Genomic DNA, 18,695 nt, shown 5'->3' on the forward strand with positions numbered 1-18,695 from the left:
CACACACACACACACACACACACACACACACACACACACACCAGACACCTAGTAATAACTCTAGCAAAGGTTACCTCTATAGTGAAAATGACAAGACATTGCTAAGAATAAAGAAAGCTTGGGCTAGCAATACAGCTCACAGTCTTAGAACACAGCAGATAATGTTCTTTTCTGTAGAAAACCAGAATTTTGTTCCTAGCACCCACTCTGGGCAGCTGACAACTGCCTGTCACTCAGCTCCAGGGAGCCCAGTGTCTCTGGACTCTATTGACAGCAACATACATGTACTCATTATTACAAACTCACATTCATACACATAAGTAAAAAATAAACCCTAAGACAAAATCTAAGTGTGCATATTGTGAAATGGATGATGTGATATTGTAAGATAAATTCCAATCGACTTACATAAAAACAAAACAAAACAATACACCGAAACTACTCATTTAATAATTTCATCAGGTTGTATGTGAGAGCTCACACTGACCAGTTAATTTGGAAATTCATACACAAATTCTAAGATACTGATTTGCCCAAGACAACCTTAAAGAGCTAGTACGTGTGTGTTTCTTTCTGAATGCTCACTGGAGGTGAGCTACCTGTGCAGTGTCACATTGTCACACGAATGGAGAATAAGTAAGCACAGGATCAGATTAGAGACTTCTTCCTTCATTTCCTTCTTTCTGTGTCATCTCCATTTCCGATAGCTTTAGTGTCGGCCACTTCCCTGTCCCACTGCCACTGGGGCATCGCTATTACTGTTCTCATATTTGTGCTTCAACTTTATTATTGATCATTATAGCAGTTATCTAAGATGGTTTCCAGTCATCAATACATTTCTTTGTGTGCTATATTTTTATTATAAAACTTCGCAGGAAAGAGATTTAGCTCAGAAGTAGACTGCTTGGCTACTGTGAGCAAGGTCTTATGTATGATCACCTATACCATTAAAAAAAATACCTAAAACATATATATGAATATTATATACAAATATATATGTTAATACAGATGTTAAAATGTTATGTAATATTTGTACATGAATAACAACACTTACATTCTATGAATATATAATACAAATATACATAGTAATTGTTATGAATTTAACCATTATTTAAAAATATAATTGTATGTATCGTATGCATCTTTCCAAGATAAAGAGTGAATCATTCCTATGGCCTCACTATTTTCCTCTTTTCTTTTCTTTACTTTTGACTGAGCTGCATCTCAGATGCAGGTCCCTTCGCACTCTACGGCTGAAATCTATGTCCCGCACATTCAATGGTAAAATGGCATCTACTCATTGGGATATCAAATTTTTATTAATAGGGTGTATATCCTTCCAGTTTATTTATGAAAACTCACATACACATATATAGAGTCTTACTTTTCAAAACAATTGGCCATTATAAATGGCCATTACATACTTACAGTTTTATAATTTTATATTGTCTTTCAACATTACATATGACATTAGTTTGTGTTATTCATGTAGTCATAACCCTATTTTTGTTACTATTTTATAAATTATTGTATATCATAATTATAATATAATATTATATATTATATTATTTAATATATTAGATTATTATATATACAATATATAATATGTATCATTATATAGCAAGATATATAATATACAAATGTATAAATATAAACATATATAAATATATATTATATATTTAAACATTACATAAATATGTCTATATAAATGTAAATATATAATGTATAATGCATGAGTAATATATATTATATAATATAATTTTCATAATATTCTATAATAGAGCTATACCATAATGTACTAAATCATTTCCTGTTAAAAACATTGACTTTCCAGCTTTCTGCCATTTCAAGTAACACTGCAATAAACACCAATGCATTCCCCACAAGGAAGTTCTCTAGACAGTTTGTACTGTATACATAATAGGTGATACTTATATTATGACATCTGTGGGCCAACTGTGCAGATCTTAATAAATGGTTGAATTCAGCTGGCTCCATTAGGACTTGCATTAAAGCTTTATACTTCTTAAAGCCGTAAACACCATCATTTGCCTGTGACATTCTTCACAGTAGTAGGATTCTCAAGATGGTGATTGCTAGGTAAAAGGATTATGCATTTTTCATTTCTGAACAGATGTTGCCAAATTGCTTTCCCAGAGAGAATATAGTTCTGCACATACCACCAGCAGTGCATGGGCATGCCTTTGCCCTTGAATTCCACCCAGCAACAGGTGCCAAATGGGTGTTAAGTCACTTCTCATAATTGCTTTAAATTACACATCACAGACTACCAGTAAGCTCTAGCTTTACTGTGTTAACATTATGAAGTTGCTATTTAGCGACTGATTGTTCATATATCTTACACATTTAAAAACTCAGTTTTGGGGGGTTTTTTGCCTCAAAAATTAAAAATCCTCTGGAAATAGCAAATGTTATTACTATGTTAATAGTTTTACTTGATTTTGGATAATAATGGCCTGTACCATTGCAATGTTCAATTTTTATAAGGGTCAATAAACATTTTTTCCGTATTTTCTTTTTATATTTTGGTATGCATACCCTGTTATTAGTTTTTAGAAATACACTATACTTACTCTGCTTTGATATTTGGTTAACTCTTTCATCCATTTGAACTTTATTTTTGTTGGAAGTAAGGTATCTTTCATATGAAAAAGGTCAACAGTTCCAGAGTCTTTATAGAAGACTTGATTGAAACATAAGGGTTATTTCATTCGTAGAACAGAGAGAGCCGGTTCTGGGCTCTGCATCTTGCTCCTGTATGTGATATAATATTTACAGCGATGCAGAAATCTTATGGAATGATAGTATGCTGTGCTTCTCAGCCTTTGCCTAAGATGAAATGAAGAGTGCTCTGATATCTTTGGCAGGTAAATTATCCTAGTGGGCAGAGACCCTTGTGTGTAAGCCTGACTGGATCTGAGCTCAGTCCATGGGACCTATGGTGGAAGGAAATAACAGAACCTGAAAGGTTTTCCTGACCTCCACAGGGTTTCATCCATCCATTGTAATAATAATAAGCTCACACGGTGTCACCCATCTCACCAGTATTAATAACCAATGCTCTTGGAATTTTATAAAGAAAAATAAATCCATAATGATGATGCCTTATAAGACAAACATTTCTCTTCTCCCCCTGCCCCTGTTAAAAAAAAATGGCTATGTTCATTCATTAACTATGCATATAAACTTCAGGAGATAGTATCCAAGTTTAAAAAAATAATTGTAAACATTTGAAATTGCTATTTTTATTGTTGATATTGCTATTAATTAATTGTGAATTAATTTTCATCATTTAACTAATTTATTGTCATTTTGGAGAGTAGTTTCAATGTATATTCCTTTAGAGTTTATTCTATACTTGTGGTGTGTTAACAAGTGTTCTGTCTTTTCCTCAAATTTTTCCTAATTATTATTGATTTTTATACTTTATCACTTATTTATCATTTTATGTAAGTTGACTTTGGATAAAATACATCAATTTTCAATATATCTTCTATTAATGAATTAACTTCTCTTATAAATAAGATATTTTTCTAACAAGTTCTCTGAAATTTTCTTAAAACTGACTTTACAGTGAGGATATTAATATTTTTTCAAATTCACGTTATTTAATTTTCATGCAATGAAAACTTTACCTTTAGAAATTAGCTTCACATATTCAATTTCTAGTAGTTTTTATCTTTTTACAAGCAGTATTTACAGTTGGATTTCAGTAAAGATATTTTATTAGATCCTATTACCTAAGGATTTAATTAACAGTGACTACTTCATGTTATCCAAAGCTTCAGTCTATGTCAATAGGACAACTCAGTTTCAATATTTTAACTGGTTAATGTAGTGCACTTGGTAATTCCTTAGCAGGCATCTCCATGGGCATCCTAATCTTGGGCTATCTGAGTTTTGCTGAACAGTTCAATTCTATCAGCTGGAGCCTTATTTAATACATCCATATATATGCTTGTGAATAGAATCTAGTTTTAGTTCATTTCTCATTAGCTGTGGGGCTGAAATATGCCAACTTCTTGGAAACTATCTCTTCTTTGTCCTAGAATGTTTTAAATACAATTTAAATATGGGTCCATAAAGTCCAACTCAGAACATCAGTTGCTCCTTTATCCCCTGGTGTGTTTTCAGCTGCTTCTCCCATTTCTTCCATAGTTTTTAACATTGGCATATTTTCCAGGTTATTGATTATGTTTGTACACGTCCTTCAGGTTAACCTGTTTGCTCTTTCAGGGTACATGTTAGACTCCCCACACTCTTTCATCCATTTACTATCTGTGACCACCTCTTCTGTTCCTTATTTGTCTTTTTTTTCTTTTTCCTACTTTCTGTCTGTTTACTTGAATTTTATTCATTCATTTTATTGCTCACATATTAAACTAGCTTTAATGTGTTTTTTCCATTTCTACAAGTTTATGGCTGTTGTTTCATAGATTTTACCAACCATGCTTATGAATTTCCTGTTAGTAATTTATTTTAAAGCTGCTCTTTTGTTTCTATTTTTCTTTTCATTTTATTCTTTTTATTTCGATATTTTTCCTTTATTTTGCATTTGATTCTTTAAACTCACTGTTTACTCTGTATTAATGCACTCTCATTGTAGCGTTGTATCTGCCTTACCCCATGGGTTTGTGGATATTTTCCTGTGCATTGATTTTTTTTAAACGAACTTTACTTCATTTGCTATATTTTCTAATCAGCATTTTCTTGATTTCCACATTTTCTTACTAGGTATAGGATTTTTTAAACATAGTCTCTACATTTAATCTTATCTTTTTGTCATTGAAACATAAAATTTTATGTATGTCATGTAAATACTAAAAAACCAAAAAGAAAAGAAAAAAGAACAAAGGAAAGGTATTAGGTGCTAGAAAAGTGGCTCACAGGGTAAAGTGCTTGCCATGCAAACAGGACTTCCTGATTTCATACTCCCAGAACCAGGTAAAGGCAGAAGTGACACAACACATCTGAAATAGGAGTACTCTTTAAGGAGAGATGGGATGCAGAGGCAGAAAAATCCCCTGAAACTCAAGGGACAGGAGATTAGTACACAGAACAAGAAATGGTCTCAAATAAGGTGGAAGAGATGAGCTGACACGAAAGGCTGGCCTCTGCTCTCCACATGTGCTCTGTTCAATACCCTTGCCAACACATATGAGTGTGTGTGGGGACACACACACACACACACCTTGAAAAAACATGTCTTAGATAAAAGGTAGAGCAGTCTTTTTCTCTGCTCTTCTTCCTTCCTTTACATATTCTAACATGCACCCCTCCCATAGTTCTGCTGGTCTTTCTCTTCCCTTGGTCTCTCTCTCCCTGTCTCCCTCTCTCTGTGTCTCTATCTCTGTCTCTGTCTCCCTGCCTCTGTCTCTCTCTGTGTCTCTCTGTCTTTTTCTCCCTTTCAACTTGCTAAATATAGTTATATCTGAAATCTTTTACTTCTCAAAAGCCAAGATGAAATCTCAGCAAAGAAACTTGTGAATAACATGTCGACCAATTCCTAGAGGTAACACAGAATCCCTGAGGTTTCTCTAACAGAAGAGCAAGAATGAGGGTAAAGACTAGACACATAACCAGAAGACTGTTGAAACTTACATGTCTTGTTGTTGTTATTGTTGAGTGACTGTATCTGCTTGTTAGCAGGTAAAATCAGTAACTCACCACAACACTTGACAACCAACACCAAACTGTGTTTGATTCATAAAAGAAGTGGCTATGTTTCATCTTCTTCTTCTTCTTCTTCCTCCTCCTCTTCCTCCTCCTTCCTCTCTCTCTCTCTCTCTCTCTCTCTCTCTCTCTCTCTCTCTCTCTCTCTCTCTCTCTCTTACTCAAAGGGTTGATTAAATGTTTGGATTTATACTATTGCCTAAAGATTTTGCCTAGGAGAATAAGCTTATACTACAGGTCAGATTTGTCCTCCTCCCTAGACTAAACTGTTCAGTTTTTATGCATTTTGAGAAGAAACAGAGAGCTTAACAAAAGTCCTGCTGATACTGCCCTGAGGCTTTCAAAGGGCTTTTAGCCTCTAATCATCTGTCTGGAAGCCTTCAGGTGGGTGTTCTCTTGAGAAGTTTCCCCCCAAAATATTCAGCTTCCTTACCAAGGTGTTTAGTTTCTTGGTGGTCTGATGGTACCTTTACTGAGGAAAGCAAGCTAAAGATGTCAGAAACCAAATGCTCCAAATGACCCTCTGATGTTATTTCTTTGGTATTTCTTCTTCCACCATCTTTGCACATTCAGCCTGAAGCTGTGCTTCAATTATTTTCTGAAGAGCTTTTATTTCTCTTGCAATGGCCACCACTTTCCATTTTGACACACAATAGACTCCATCAGGTTCCCTACACTTCCCAAAAAGTATTGCACTGAACTTGTGAACTTTCATCTGACTCTTCCTGCTCAGAGAAATCTTACTTTCCCTTCAGGATTCACTAATGAATAAAATTTGACCTAACTTTACCTCCATCCAAGTCAGCGTGTGCTCCATTCTCTTCCTTCAACGGGATCCTATACAAGCCACGGTCAAACACCTCGCACATGTTTCTTGAGAGGAGGTTCTGTCCCTTTCATGTTACCTTAATGCTGAACACAGTATCTAATCTGGAGTAGGTCCTCAATGATCAAATGAATGAATGGGTGATTGAACAAACACATGTTTGAAAGCCCAGCATGTGTCTTGAAGGAATTCTGTATCTTACTGAGTTTCATTGACATCAAACCGGTTGGAAAGGAAATCGAAGGCCTTTTAATTAACTGTAGCTCGAGACCCCTGGGACCAAGGCAGACATCAAGCTAGGGAGCACAGATGAAGGACAGATAACTGAGAGTCCATGGCTATCGCTGGCACGAGTTTCTAAGAATCTTGAAGGAAAGGCAGCTCTGTGATACAATGATACATCTTCATTTTAAAAATACACACACATTAAAAATAATTTAATAATGATTTTTGGCAGGTATCTGGATTGAATTAGTTTTTAGAGTGGTTTTAAGGAATTTATAAGGAGCAAGATGATCTCTAAAACAAAACTTTCATGTTGTGATTTCACTTTCTTTAATTGAGTCAGACATTGAGCAAAGGATCCATTGAGAGGCATATATTAAATGCCAGTGAGGTAAAAAAAAAAAAAAGTGGTTCAACAGCAATACTAGCTTTATCTTCAGAGATGTTTGGCTGTTTCCCAGAAGAGGATTCGGAGACAGTGGCAAGCCTTTTTTTATTCAGTACTCATATCAGTGACTTAAGCCACCAGAATTCATGTGTATGAAATTCACAATCATTACAAAATGAAAAAGGTGCTAACTGTAATAGAACATAGTCAACAGTATACAAGGAGACTAGAAGACCACATATCCAAAAGAGAAGTGACCACTTATAAATATAAATGCTTATATTCTGGTTCAAGATCATAAACTGACAGTAGTAGAATCCCTCCATATTTTGAGAGTTTATGTTAGGTCACTTGTGAATCTAGATGAGGCAACACAACCTCATTCTCTATTTTCCCAGGTGAAGACTTTGAGATATTCATGAAATTAGCTAGAGTTGGAACTGAATTGTGGCTCTGTTCATATATTACACTGCCTGGGTTATTTAGTGCACACATACACACACACACACACACACACACACGCACACGCACACGCAAATGCACACACACACGTATACACATACAAGAATAATTAGAGCTATTTCTGAAATGCATCAGCATCTGGTGTGGTATAGCAGCATAAGAAGGCAGCTACAAGAAGTATTTGGAGCCTGTAAGAGAAAGAGGAACACTTCTCCACTGCTGGTGGGATTGAAAGCTGGTACAATTTTGCTGGAAATCAATCTGGATGTTCCTCAGAAAATTGGAAATAGATCTACCTGAAGACTGAGCTATACCACTCTTGGAAATATACCCAAAAGATGCCCCACCATGCCACAGGGCATATGTTCCACTATGTTCATAGTGGCCATATTTATGATAGCCAGAAGCTGGAAACAACCTAGATGTCCCATGACAGAAGACTGTATACAGAAAATGTGGTTCATTTACACAATGGAATACTATCAACTATTAAGAATGAGGACATCCTGAGTTTTGCATGCAAATATATGAAACTAGATAATATCATCCTGAGTGAGGTAACTCAGACCCAAAAGGAGGTGCATGGTATGTACTCACAAATAAGTGGATACTAGAAAAAAAAAAAAGGTACAGAATACCCAAGATACAGTCCATAGAACTCAATAAGGTCACCAAGCTGAAGTGGTCAAGTGAGGACACCTCAGTCCCACTTGGGAGAGAAAAGAAATCAATCACAAATGGGGAGGGAGGGAGGGAGGGACCTGGGAGGAAAAGTGGACCAGGATGGAGATTCTGGGGGAGAGGGGAACCTGATCTGGTATTGGGTGAAAGAAAAGGACTGAAGCCCTGAGCATCAGCAGAAAGAATGGAAACAGGCAACCTCAGGAAATAGGAGGTTGGAGGGACCTCCATAATTCACCAGAGACCTGGGAGGTAAGAGACTCCCAGGACTCAAGGGAGATGAAATGTCCAACAGTAGGGAGACGAAACTTATAGAGCCCACCTCCAGCAGGAAGACAGGGCATCAAGTGAGGGAGGGGGTTGCCATCCAACAGTCACATCTCTGACCCATAATTGTTCCTGACTAAAAGAATTACAGGGATGGAAATGGATAGGAGCCTGTGGAAAAGAAGGTCCAGCAACAGGCCCAAAGTAGGGGATCCAGCTCAGGGGAGGTCTCAAGTTCTGACACTATTACTGAGGCTATGGAGTACTCACAAAAAGGGACCTAGCATGACTGCTTTCCAGAAGACCCAACAAGCAGCTGAAAGAGTCAGATGCAGATATTTGCATCCAACCAATGGACAGAAGCAGCTGACCCCTGTTGTTAAATTAGGGAAGATAGAAAGAAGCTGAGGAGAAGGGTGACCCTGTAGGAGGACCATCAGTTTCAATTAGCCAGGACTCCCGAGATCTCTCAAACACTGGACCACCAAACAGACAGCATACACCAGCTGATATGAGGCCCCCAACACATGTACATTAGAGGACTTCCGGGTCTGTGTTCATTCAGAGATGATGCACCTAACCCTCAAGAGACTGGAGGCCCCAGCGAGTTTAGAGGTCAGGTGGGGTGGGGGTGGGGCATCCACATGGACATGGGGGTCGGGTGGGGAGGAGGTGTGGGATGTGGAGCAGTCAGAGGGTGGATGGGGGTGAGGAATGGAAGATGGAGTGTAAAAAATACTAATTTTTTAAAAAATAAATATCAATGAAGCACAACGCAATACCAAGACATTAACAATGTACCAGAAAGTATTGCAGCTGTCTTGAACTCTCTAAAGGGTTTTCAGAACTCAGATGGGATAATCAAAATAAGAGATTTTGACTTAGAACAACAACAAAAAAATATCTTCTATGGGGGCTAACAGAATCTAAACAGTGAGAACTAATGTAGGTGACCATCTAATTTCCTGTTAACTAAGAAAGAAATGATTCAACCTGCACTTACAGGTATTGCCCTGTGCCCTTGTCACACTGTTACTAGGATACTACCCCCATGAATCATCAGGTCACATAAGTAACCTTAAGTGGGAGGCAATCTCCCTACCATTGTGCTCCTGGAATGTAGCCAGCTAACACCAGCTGCATTGCTCCAATCCCCCGGGCTGAATTGTTGCAGGTATGTAAAATAAACCTCTGTGAAACCCATGCCCCAAGCATCACTGTTGTATCATTTTTGTCCTTGTGTCTCACCGTGCAGTATGATCATCATCAGACAGACAGTGAGAGACAATGAAGAAAAGGACAGAAAATGGAAGAGGATATTAACAGATTTCTGTGCCTTGTTTCTTTAAGCCTCCTCTCCTATTTAAAGCTGTATGGCTTAAAGGGGATTGTAAGGATGATCAGGGACAAGAAGCTGAAGATAGTTTCTTGAGGATATTAGAGTAAGAGGCGAAGGCTGGTCATAAGCCTGGATTATAAGCCTCACACAGCAGCCAGTGCACACACCTCACGTGGCACAGCAGCTGCATCAGTGTCTCTGCCTATTGCCCGGGAATTCTGCTATTTTGTTGAGACACATCCTTTCAGCAGTTGCTATACTGTGAATTGTTCATACAATTATTATGAGAGAAGTTTACAAGACAGTGGCTTTTAAATAAAAAACAATGCACCTGCTAACTAATATTTTGTGACACGGGTTACCTGTCTAGCATCTGGGATGCCCTAAAAATTCTGTCAGTAATGTATACTTCTGGCTGAGAAAATTACAAGGTTAAGTCATTTTTAATCCATTTCAGTTAAAACATTTTAAATTGCATATTTTTGTTTTATATACTAGAACATTGTCATAAAACTTAAAGGCAACCTTGACCTCACTCATCACACAGGACACAATCTTATTCAGAAATTTTCAAGAATAGGAACTGGGGGAACAATTCAGTGATAGAGTAGCTCCCCAGCTTGTGCAGAGCCCTGGATTCAGTCTTCTGAGATGCAAAAAAGCTCAGGGGTGGTAATAGGGGCAGGAATGAATAACATCCTTTTCCTTGATGTGAAAACACTTTCAAGTCACTTGCCAAGGAACTCAACATTTATATTTATATTAAAACGATCTTTTTAGAGTTGCTAGAAATGACAGTATCTGAGGAGGAACTCATAGACGGGTATAAGGGAAAGGCGAGAAGTAAACTGGGTGTAGAGGAAGGGGTAGAGGTCAAGAAAAGGATGAAGAAGCTGGAGTGAGCAAGAAGCAGCAGAGAGCAGACAAAGGCTGTAGCACAGGATGTGAGAGCAAGGAGAACTTGAAGCCAGAGCAGGAGGAGGGATACCTGAGGAGCTACCTGAGTAGCTCAGAGCCTGAGGAAAGAGTTGGGCTCACTAGAGTGAAAGTCAAAATATGAGGGAAACCACCAGATTAACCAAACCCTTCTAACCTACAAATAAGGTCTAGGTTCTTCTGCTTGGCCCTTGTTAAAGTCCCCCCAGATTTTCATATTTCTGTCCTCAAATTGCATAATATAATGAATGAATAAATTTCTTTAATAAAAGCATTTTAAGGTCGCTACAGTTAACAGCTAACAATTCTGCCATGATTATAATTCCATATGACAGCACAGGATTCGGTAGATAACTTTTAATATTACCATTAAATTTAAAAGACAGTGTCATATCTGGTATTAAATGCATCCTATAATTTTGACATATAATATAGAGCTAGATTGTTGTTCCTGCCAAATGTGATTTGTAAATAATAAAAGTTGAATTATTTTAAATCAATTTACTATGTGCATATTTTAGCAGACTGCTGAATATATTAATGTTTTATATCTTCAATGTAATTACAGTAATGTATATGTAGAGAGAGAATTGATATAATAGAGTAAGTGCATATGCATATACATTGTGTATATATAACATTATGTATATGTAACACTGTATACATGTAACTCTGCCTCATAACTTTAATAGCAGTAGTTTGAAAAACAGGATATTCTGTACATCAAAATATTTATCAAATACTTTGAGAAGATGAAAAGAAACCCTAAGCCTTGTGTATCTATTCCTGGTGGTAATGAGTGGATTAAGTTCTTTTATGTGCTAAGCATTATATTAGGTATTAGAGACAAAAACAAAATTTTAGGCTGATATTGTCTGTCATAGAATTTCTATTTGACTGAGGGGAAATGAGCATAAAGGAAAAAAAAAATCACATGCCAGGAACTTCGAATTGCAAATCATGATATGTAATCACAGGTGAGTTATAGTGTTAAAGGTTTAATTAAAAATTATGACAGCAGGAAAAGGAGCCTTCAAAGTGTAATGACTGAATAATCTGGAGACGGAATCTCGATGAGAAAGTGTCTAAATCAAGTTGACTTGTGGGAATGTCTATGGAGGGTTCATTTGCTTGCATTGATTGAGGTGGAGAGACCTGCCCCTCCTGAGCAGACTCATTCCCTATGCAGGAGATCCTGAAGGTAATGTAAAGGCAAGAGTGGTATAGCGCAGGCATGTCACATTAGTTCACTGCTGTCTGCTCTTGAATGTGGATGTGATATGACTGGCTGCTTCAAGTTCTGGCTGTCTTGATGTCCAATACAAAGATGGACTATAACCTGGGATGTTGTAACCTGCTTGTTTTTGTCACAGCAACAGGATACAAAACAAAAACAACAGAAGAACAAAACGGAAGAGTCTGGAGAAGTCGAAGAATTGAAAGAAGAAAAGGCAACAACATGGGGTGCGAGGGGAAAGAGGTTCTAGGGGTAAAGTGTAGGTCAGACGTCACAAGGGTTGGACCTCAACCTAGTGGGAAACCTCAAGAATGTTTTAAAAATGGGAGCCACACAATTGTTTTTCAAGATTCATTGGCCACAGTTTTGAAGAGTGGATTTGAGAACAAGATGTGACCCCTGAGTCTTTAGGGTTAGGTGGTGTTCAGGCAGACGAAAACAAACAAACAAACAACCAAACAAACAGGTTAATTTCTGTTATATGTAGTTTAGAAGTAAAATCAACACTGCTCAAAAAATTCCAGGGTGCTGTTAAATAACAATGGTGACAAGTTTTACCATGTAGATTTTAGTGGAAATCCCTTAAAAGTGAGATATCACCAGCTTTACGTTGACAGTCCTTAGGGCATATAAGATATTTCTGATTTCCTATTAGTGTGTCCATCCTTTTCTCTTGGCCCATATCTTGTTTAGAATATTTTCTTTCAAAGATCATTCTTTGGTTTTGATGCAAAAACATTTTCCTCTGCAGTAACCAAGTGCCCCTCCAGCTCCTGTATGTACCATTGCTATAGTGCCCCACAGCCCAGTCTTAGAGGATGCTGAGTGGACTCTTTACTTTGTCCCTGATAGTTATTAGTCTTCAATGAAACAATCCCCACACCAAAATTAGTTAGTCAGCATCACAAAGAAAGAACAGATAGAAAAAAAAAAAGACTTATTTCCAATAAGGGAATCATTAAATAAAATAATGTATAGTCACATAGTGAAACAATATACGGACATAGGAAGTAATACTTGAAAAGACGAATGCTCATGAAAACCATTCTCTTATTTGTGTATATGCATGCCTCTTTAACATTCCATTTTCTGTATTAATAATGAGTAAAGGAAGGTTAACTATACTCCATGTTAGTATTTATTCAACAGCACAGTTAGGATTGAGGGAAATAACATACAATCTGCACTGACTAACGTTAAGCCTCTGACTTGGCACTGCCAGTCCTGAGCTCCAATTGCCTATCACCGTGCATAATTGAAAGTTGGCATGGTTACTCCCATACCAATTTCCAGCGGCCACACATAAATTGCTCTGATTTTTGAAATTATAGTTATTCTCCTCCATCTGTTCTCTTCGTGCTTCAAGTCAGCTGTCAAGTGGAGCACGTGAGTCCTGACTAAAATTTGGAGAAGTTTTGCACATGTGATCAGGGTAAATGGAATAACTCTATATCTGGCTAATGTGCAGGAGAACTCCATGAGGTGAACTACAGGAAAATCACAGGAAGTAAGGTGACAGGTTGACAGTCGCTTTGTAGTGATGATGGCAAAGTGCCTCACTGTAATAACAGAATTTAACAACCTTGCCTTAGTTCTGAATATTAAATATTAAGTATAATTGCCAAGACAGCATTAATAGTAAAATTATGAAAAATACAATTCATTTCTGACTTGCATTTTCCATTTATTCTAACAATTTTATTGTGACTAAAATTAAAATGCATGTGACATTGGATAAAAGTAGAATGTAATTCGTTGATGTAGTTAATGAGCACCTTTCTGTCACTACTACAATGAGTTTATTTTTTCTACAATGGTCTTACATACAAAGCTGTGCTATCAATCAAGTTTAAAATACACTTTTTTCATAGTCTCTGCACCCCACTAAGAGTGACTAATATACCGTCAGGTTATGAGAGAACGTGAACAATCAAAGCATTAAATCAAGCAACTTTGCCAAACCATTGGTTTACAGATAAGAGTTTTATATCATGTGTGCTATATTTGTTATGAAATCTAGCTACTTGCCATTCCTGCATATATCCATACAACCCAAAGATGGGTGGGGTGCAATACTACACTTCTTGAACCCAGACTGTGTGTAGGACCTGTTTTTTTTGTTTGTTTGTTTGTTTGTTTTTAACAGAACACTGTGGAGATGAGGCCTGCTAGGTCTGAAGGAGGAGCCTCAAAAGGTCTTAAATGGCTTGTGGTTGTTATTGGTTTTCTTTCTTTCTTTTCTTTCTTTCTTTCTTTCTTTCTTTCTTTCTTTCTTTCTTTCTTTCTTTCTTTCTTTCTTTCTTCTTTCTTTCTTTCTTCCTTCCTTCCTTTCTTTCCTTTCTTTCTTTTCTTTCTTTCTTTCCATCTTTCTTTCCTCTCTCTCTTTCTTTCTTCCTTCCTTTCTTTCTTTCTTTCTTTCTTTCTTTCTTTCTTTCTTTCTTTCTTTCTTTCTTTCTTTCTTTCTTTCTTTCTTTNTTCCTTCCTTCCTTCCTTCCTTCCTTCCTTCCTTTCTTTCTTTCTTTCTTTCTTTCTTTCTTTCTTTCTTTCTTTCTTTCTTTCTTTCTTTCTTCTTTCTTTTTTTTTACCCTGGCCTAGAGAAAAGTCTATAATAGCTTTTGGAAAGAGAGTGTGCATCTAGAATAAAGACACAGTGACTTAAAATCCAGCATAGACTAGCTACCCTCAGCCAACATGCCAGCATGCAAGTGATACCTGAACAAAGCAGACAGGATCAATGTGACTGAAGAATCACTAAGCTAAGTCATGCAAAAACATGCTAAGCATATCAATGGTATCTTACACTGGTACTGGTTTGGAGTAATTTTTTTGTACATGAGCTGATATTCTTGAATATTTTTGCTTACTTGTTTACAAGGAAATTTAGGAGTTAACACTGTGGAAATTTAAAAACTAAAGGTATTAATTGTGTCAAGCCTGTTTTCTCAAAATATCAATATTTTGTATATGTTTCATAGTTTGGCTATTGCTGAATCACTTTTTTTTTGTTGTTTTTGTTTTTGTTTTTGTTTTTCAAGACAGGGTTTCTCTGTATAGCTATGGCAGTCCTGGAACTCACTCTGTAGACCAGGCTGGCCTTGAACTCAGAAATCCACATGCCTCTGCCTCCCAAGTGCTGGGATTAAAAGCGTGCGTGTGCCACCACGCCTGGTACTGAATCACTTTTTTATAGAGTAGCTTTTATTTGTTACACATATTTTAAATTCCTACAACTATCCTGTTAAATAGGAATTGAGTATCTTACAAAGGAAATGCCTACAGTAAAGAACACACAAATAGCATAGCAGAGATGATCTAGATCTAGAAAGCAGCATACAGGAACATTTATGCCAATCACAGGCTGCCATGGGTATTGCAAGAGGTAGCCAATCTAGTTTCTCTTTGGAATGCTACTGGGTAGGTTGGAAGCACATGCCCCTGATCTGTTACATAAAATGTAGGTGATGTGGGTTAATTAGCCACAGTTACCATCGGTGTACACACCAGCAGACACTTACAAGGATGTAAAATGTCTCAGCTAGTGTAGACTTCTCCATTTGGGTAAAGAGACTCATTGAGTGACCTAAAATTCTGCTGTAGAATGCCCCCCCCCCAAAAAAAAGATAATAAACATTGCATAAATTACCCTTGTGCTATTTTCTCATTCAATTTTATGTGGCCAAAGCTCATGGATCCTTTTCAGTTCCTCGACTTCCTTGTGCCTTTAACATATCAACAGTTAAATAAACAATAGGCTAAGGTGATCACGCTTTCTGGGTAATAGATCCTAGTGGGGCAAATAATTACTATTGATTTCCTGATTAGGTATAATCATGATAAATACTGTTAGAAGTAAATGTGTGAGTTATTTATTCATGAGCGATATTTATTTCTGGTACTGGTATTAAAATATCTCATCTCTCAAGTTTGGTTATAAATTAAATATGTCATAATCTGTCAGATATAAATGGACAAAATCTACCAACTTCACCCCCACCCCACTTACTAGCTTTACATAACATTGTTATATGTGAGACATAGAACCTGATGATGCTGCTACAATTTATTTCTACAAATACTAGTCAATAGAACAGCGAGAATGGATTCAATACTGCCTTTTCACTTGACTCAAGCCCAGTGAGTGGCTGATCCAAGTGCATAGATGTTTTTTATTAAGCTTTGTCTGTCTTTCCTACTGAAACATCAAAAGCAACCACCAGAAAGAAACAAACCTCCTGTGTGTGTAACTAATGCAAGTGAACTCAACATTAATAGAATCAACAATATGAACACATACTCAAACACACACACACGCGCACACACACACTCCATTTGAAGCTGGCATCTGAAAATTTGAATTATATAACACGAAAATTGCCTGATGTGGATTGCTGGTTAAAGATTATGAATGTTTGGACACATGGCTTAATTATAAATGAATCTATACAGTTTTCTAATATTAAAGTGAATATATACATATACATGTACATGTATGTTTAGGCATATAGTTCCAGATTATAAAATACATTTTTGTAATTTTATTTATTTGAATGTTACACATTTCGTGGAATTAAATAGTGTGCATTTAAGGGAGCCAACTAGAAATGGGGCTCAGTGAAATATTTTTCCAGCAGATACTCTCTAGTAAAAAATATACATGCAGCGTCTATAAAGCCAGAGGAATAGTGGGCTAAACATGATTTTCTGACTTACAAACATATATCTTGTGCAATTTCAGCATGTTAAGACGACTCTGGTAGCAGCAGGGCAATAAAAATCACATCACTAGCCATTTACAAGGTCTAGTCTTTCAGCAGTGACTTTAAGAGAGTGTGAGCCTGCATTTGTTGGTTTAGTAGCTTCTTCATTGTTATTAGTCTAACCCTGGGGGGAACAGAAAACATCAACAAACAGCATAGTGAAAAATGGGCAATTCCCATAAGCCTAGACATGAATCCCTATAACTGGTTCATCATAGACACTCAAGGCTGGAGGATGCTTTGGGTGCTGCAATCTGTCAACACCCCCAGGCTCAAACAGTCTCCAAAAGGAACTAATTTTTACCTTTAAAATTAAGAGATTTGAAAATCTTGTTCACTTTAGTACTTTATGTGTGTGTGTGTGTGTGTGTGTGTGAGAGAGAGAGAGAGAGAGAGAGAGAGAGAGAGAGAGAGAGAGATTGACCACTCATGAATAAATATCACTCATGAGAAAATCTAAACCAACTGCACTTCAGGAAAAATATGCCTTCAGTAAATAAGCACAACTGTCTTTCTTTCTCTGGAATTTTACAACAGGTTTAACAGAGCCAAACTTTCAATTTCATTTTAAATCCTTTCTATGTATGGATGTCTTGCCTACATGTATGTATGTATGTATGTATGTATGTATGTATGTATGTTTTGTACAACACATGTGGTCTTGGTGCCTGCAGGTGCCAGAGAGCAGGTGCTACAACTAAAGTTACAGTTATGAGCTATCATGTGGCATTGTAGATTTTAAAAAAGAGAACCTGTCTTCTTAGAGAATCCTATCTGATAAATAACTGTTTGGGGGAGAACTAACCACCCCTTGAGATAAGTTTCACTATATAAATGACTTGGCTTGATCACATGCAAGTCTCATATCTATCATTAGTGGCAGCTGTTCACAGCTACCCAAAGGACGTTACAGTCTAATACAGAGATACTTATATGCTCATGTTCATTGCTACCTAGGAACTGGAATCAACCTAGATGTCTATTCACTAATGAACAGATAAGGAAAAATGTGAGACATATACACAACAGAATTTTAGTCAGATGTTAAGAACAAACTAAACCATGAAATTTTCAGATAAACAGATCAACAGTCAATATACACGAGAAAGCAGAAGGGAAGACTTAGAAGCAAAGTACACTGAATATGTGCTTTTTCTCAATGTTTGATTAACATATTAATTATACATAATGGACTTTATTATAGCATTGTAATGCATACACATAATATGTTTCATTCATGTTCAGTCTGTGGGAATCCACTTATTACCATGAAACATCAGCTATATTCAAAGAATAACAAAATACCCAAATTTTAAAGGTATTATAGAAAGCATATTATACATTGCTTACTTTTATTTATTTCTACAAGTATAATACTACTAAGGAACCAAAAATACATGTAAATAAGTCCAAAAGGCATGGCCTGATAATACATATTATTCTAAAGCAAAAAATAACATATATATATATATATATATATATATATATATATATATATATATATATATATATATATTCAAGAGATTTCTAAAAGACCCTTTTTAAATGGTTATAATTTTAATGGAATTTTTCCTCAATTGCATGGTTATTATATGGTGCTCTCTCTCACTTCAGTGAAGAAAAGTAATTATCATGAGGCTTACAATGTGTGTAATTTGTCCTGTAATTATGGAAGATGCTCATTGTCTCTATAAATACTTATAGAAGATGCAAATAACTGATCACTACCAAGAATGGTAAACATAAGCAAGCAACACTGGCTAGTTTGACATCATTTACTCCACCTGCTGAAGCTGTAAGTTTGTAAAAGAATGGTTGTTTAGATGGTTTTTGAGGTCCACCAGATGTCTTTAACATTTATTTATTTATTTATTTATTTATTT

At 36.5% G+C, this 18,695-nt stretch overlaps 1 protein-coding gene across 4 annotated transcripts in view; it reads right to left on the reverse strand.

Moving 5' to 3' along the window:
• Window positions 1–18,695, reverse strand: part of Col19a1 (collagen type XIX alpha 1 chain) — a 313,337-nt gene that overhangs the window by 215,120 nt on the left and 79,522 nt on the right. The gene's annotated exons all lie outside the window — the stretch shown is intronic.

The sequence above is a fragment of the Mus caroli genome, chromosome 1 (genome assembly GCF_900094665.2).
Source record: "Mus caroli chromosome 1, CAROLI_EIJ_v1.1, whole genome shotgun sequence".
Classification (NCBI taxonomy): domain Eukaryota; kingdom Metazoa; phylum Chordata; class Mammalia; order Rodentia; family Muridae; genus Mus; species Mus caroli.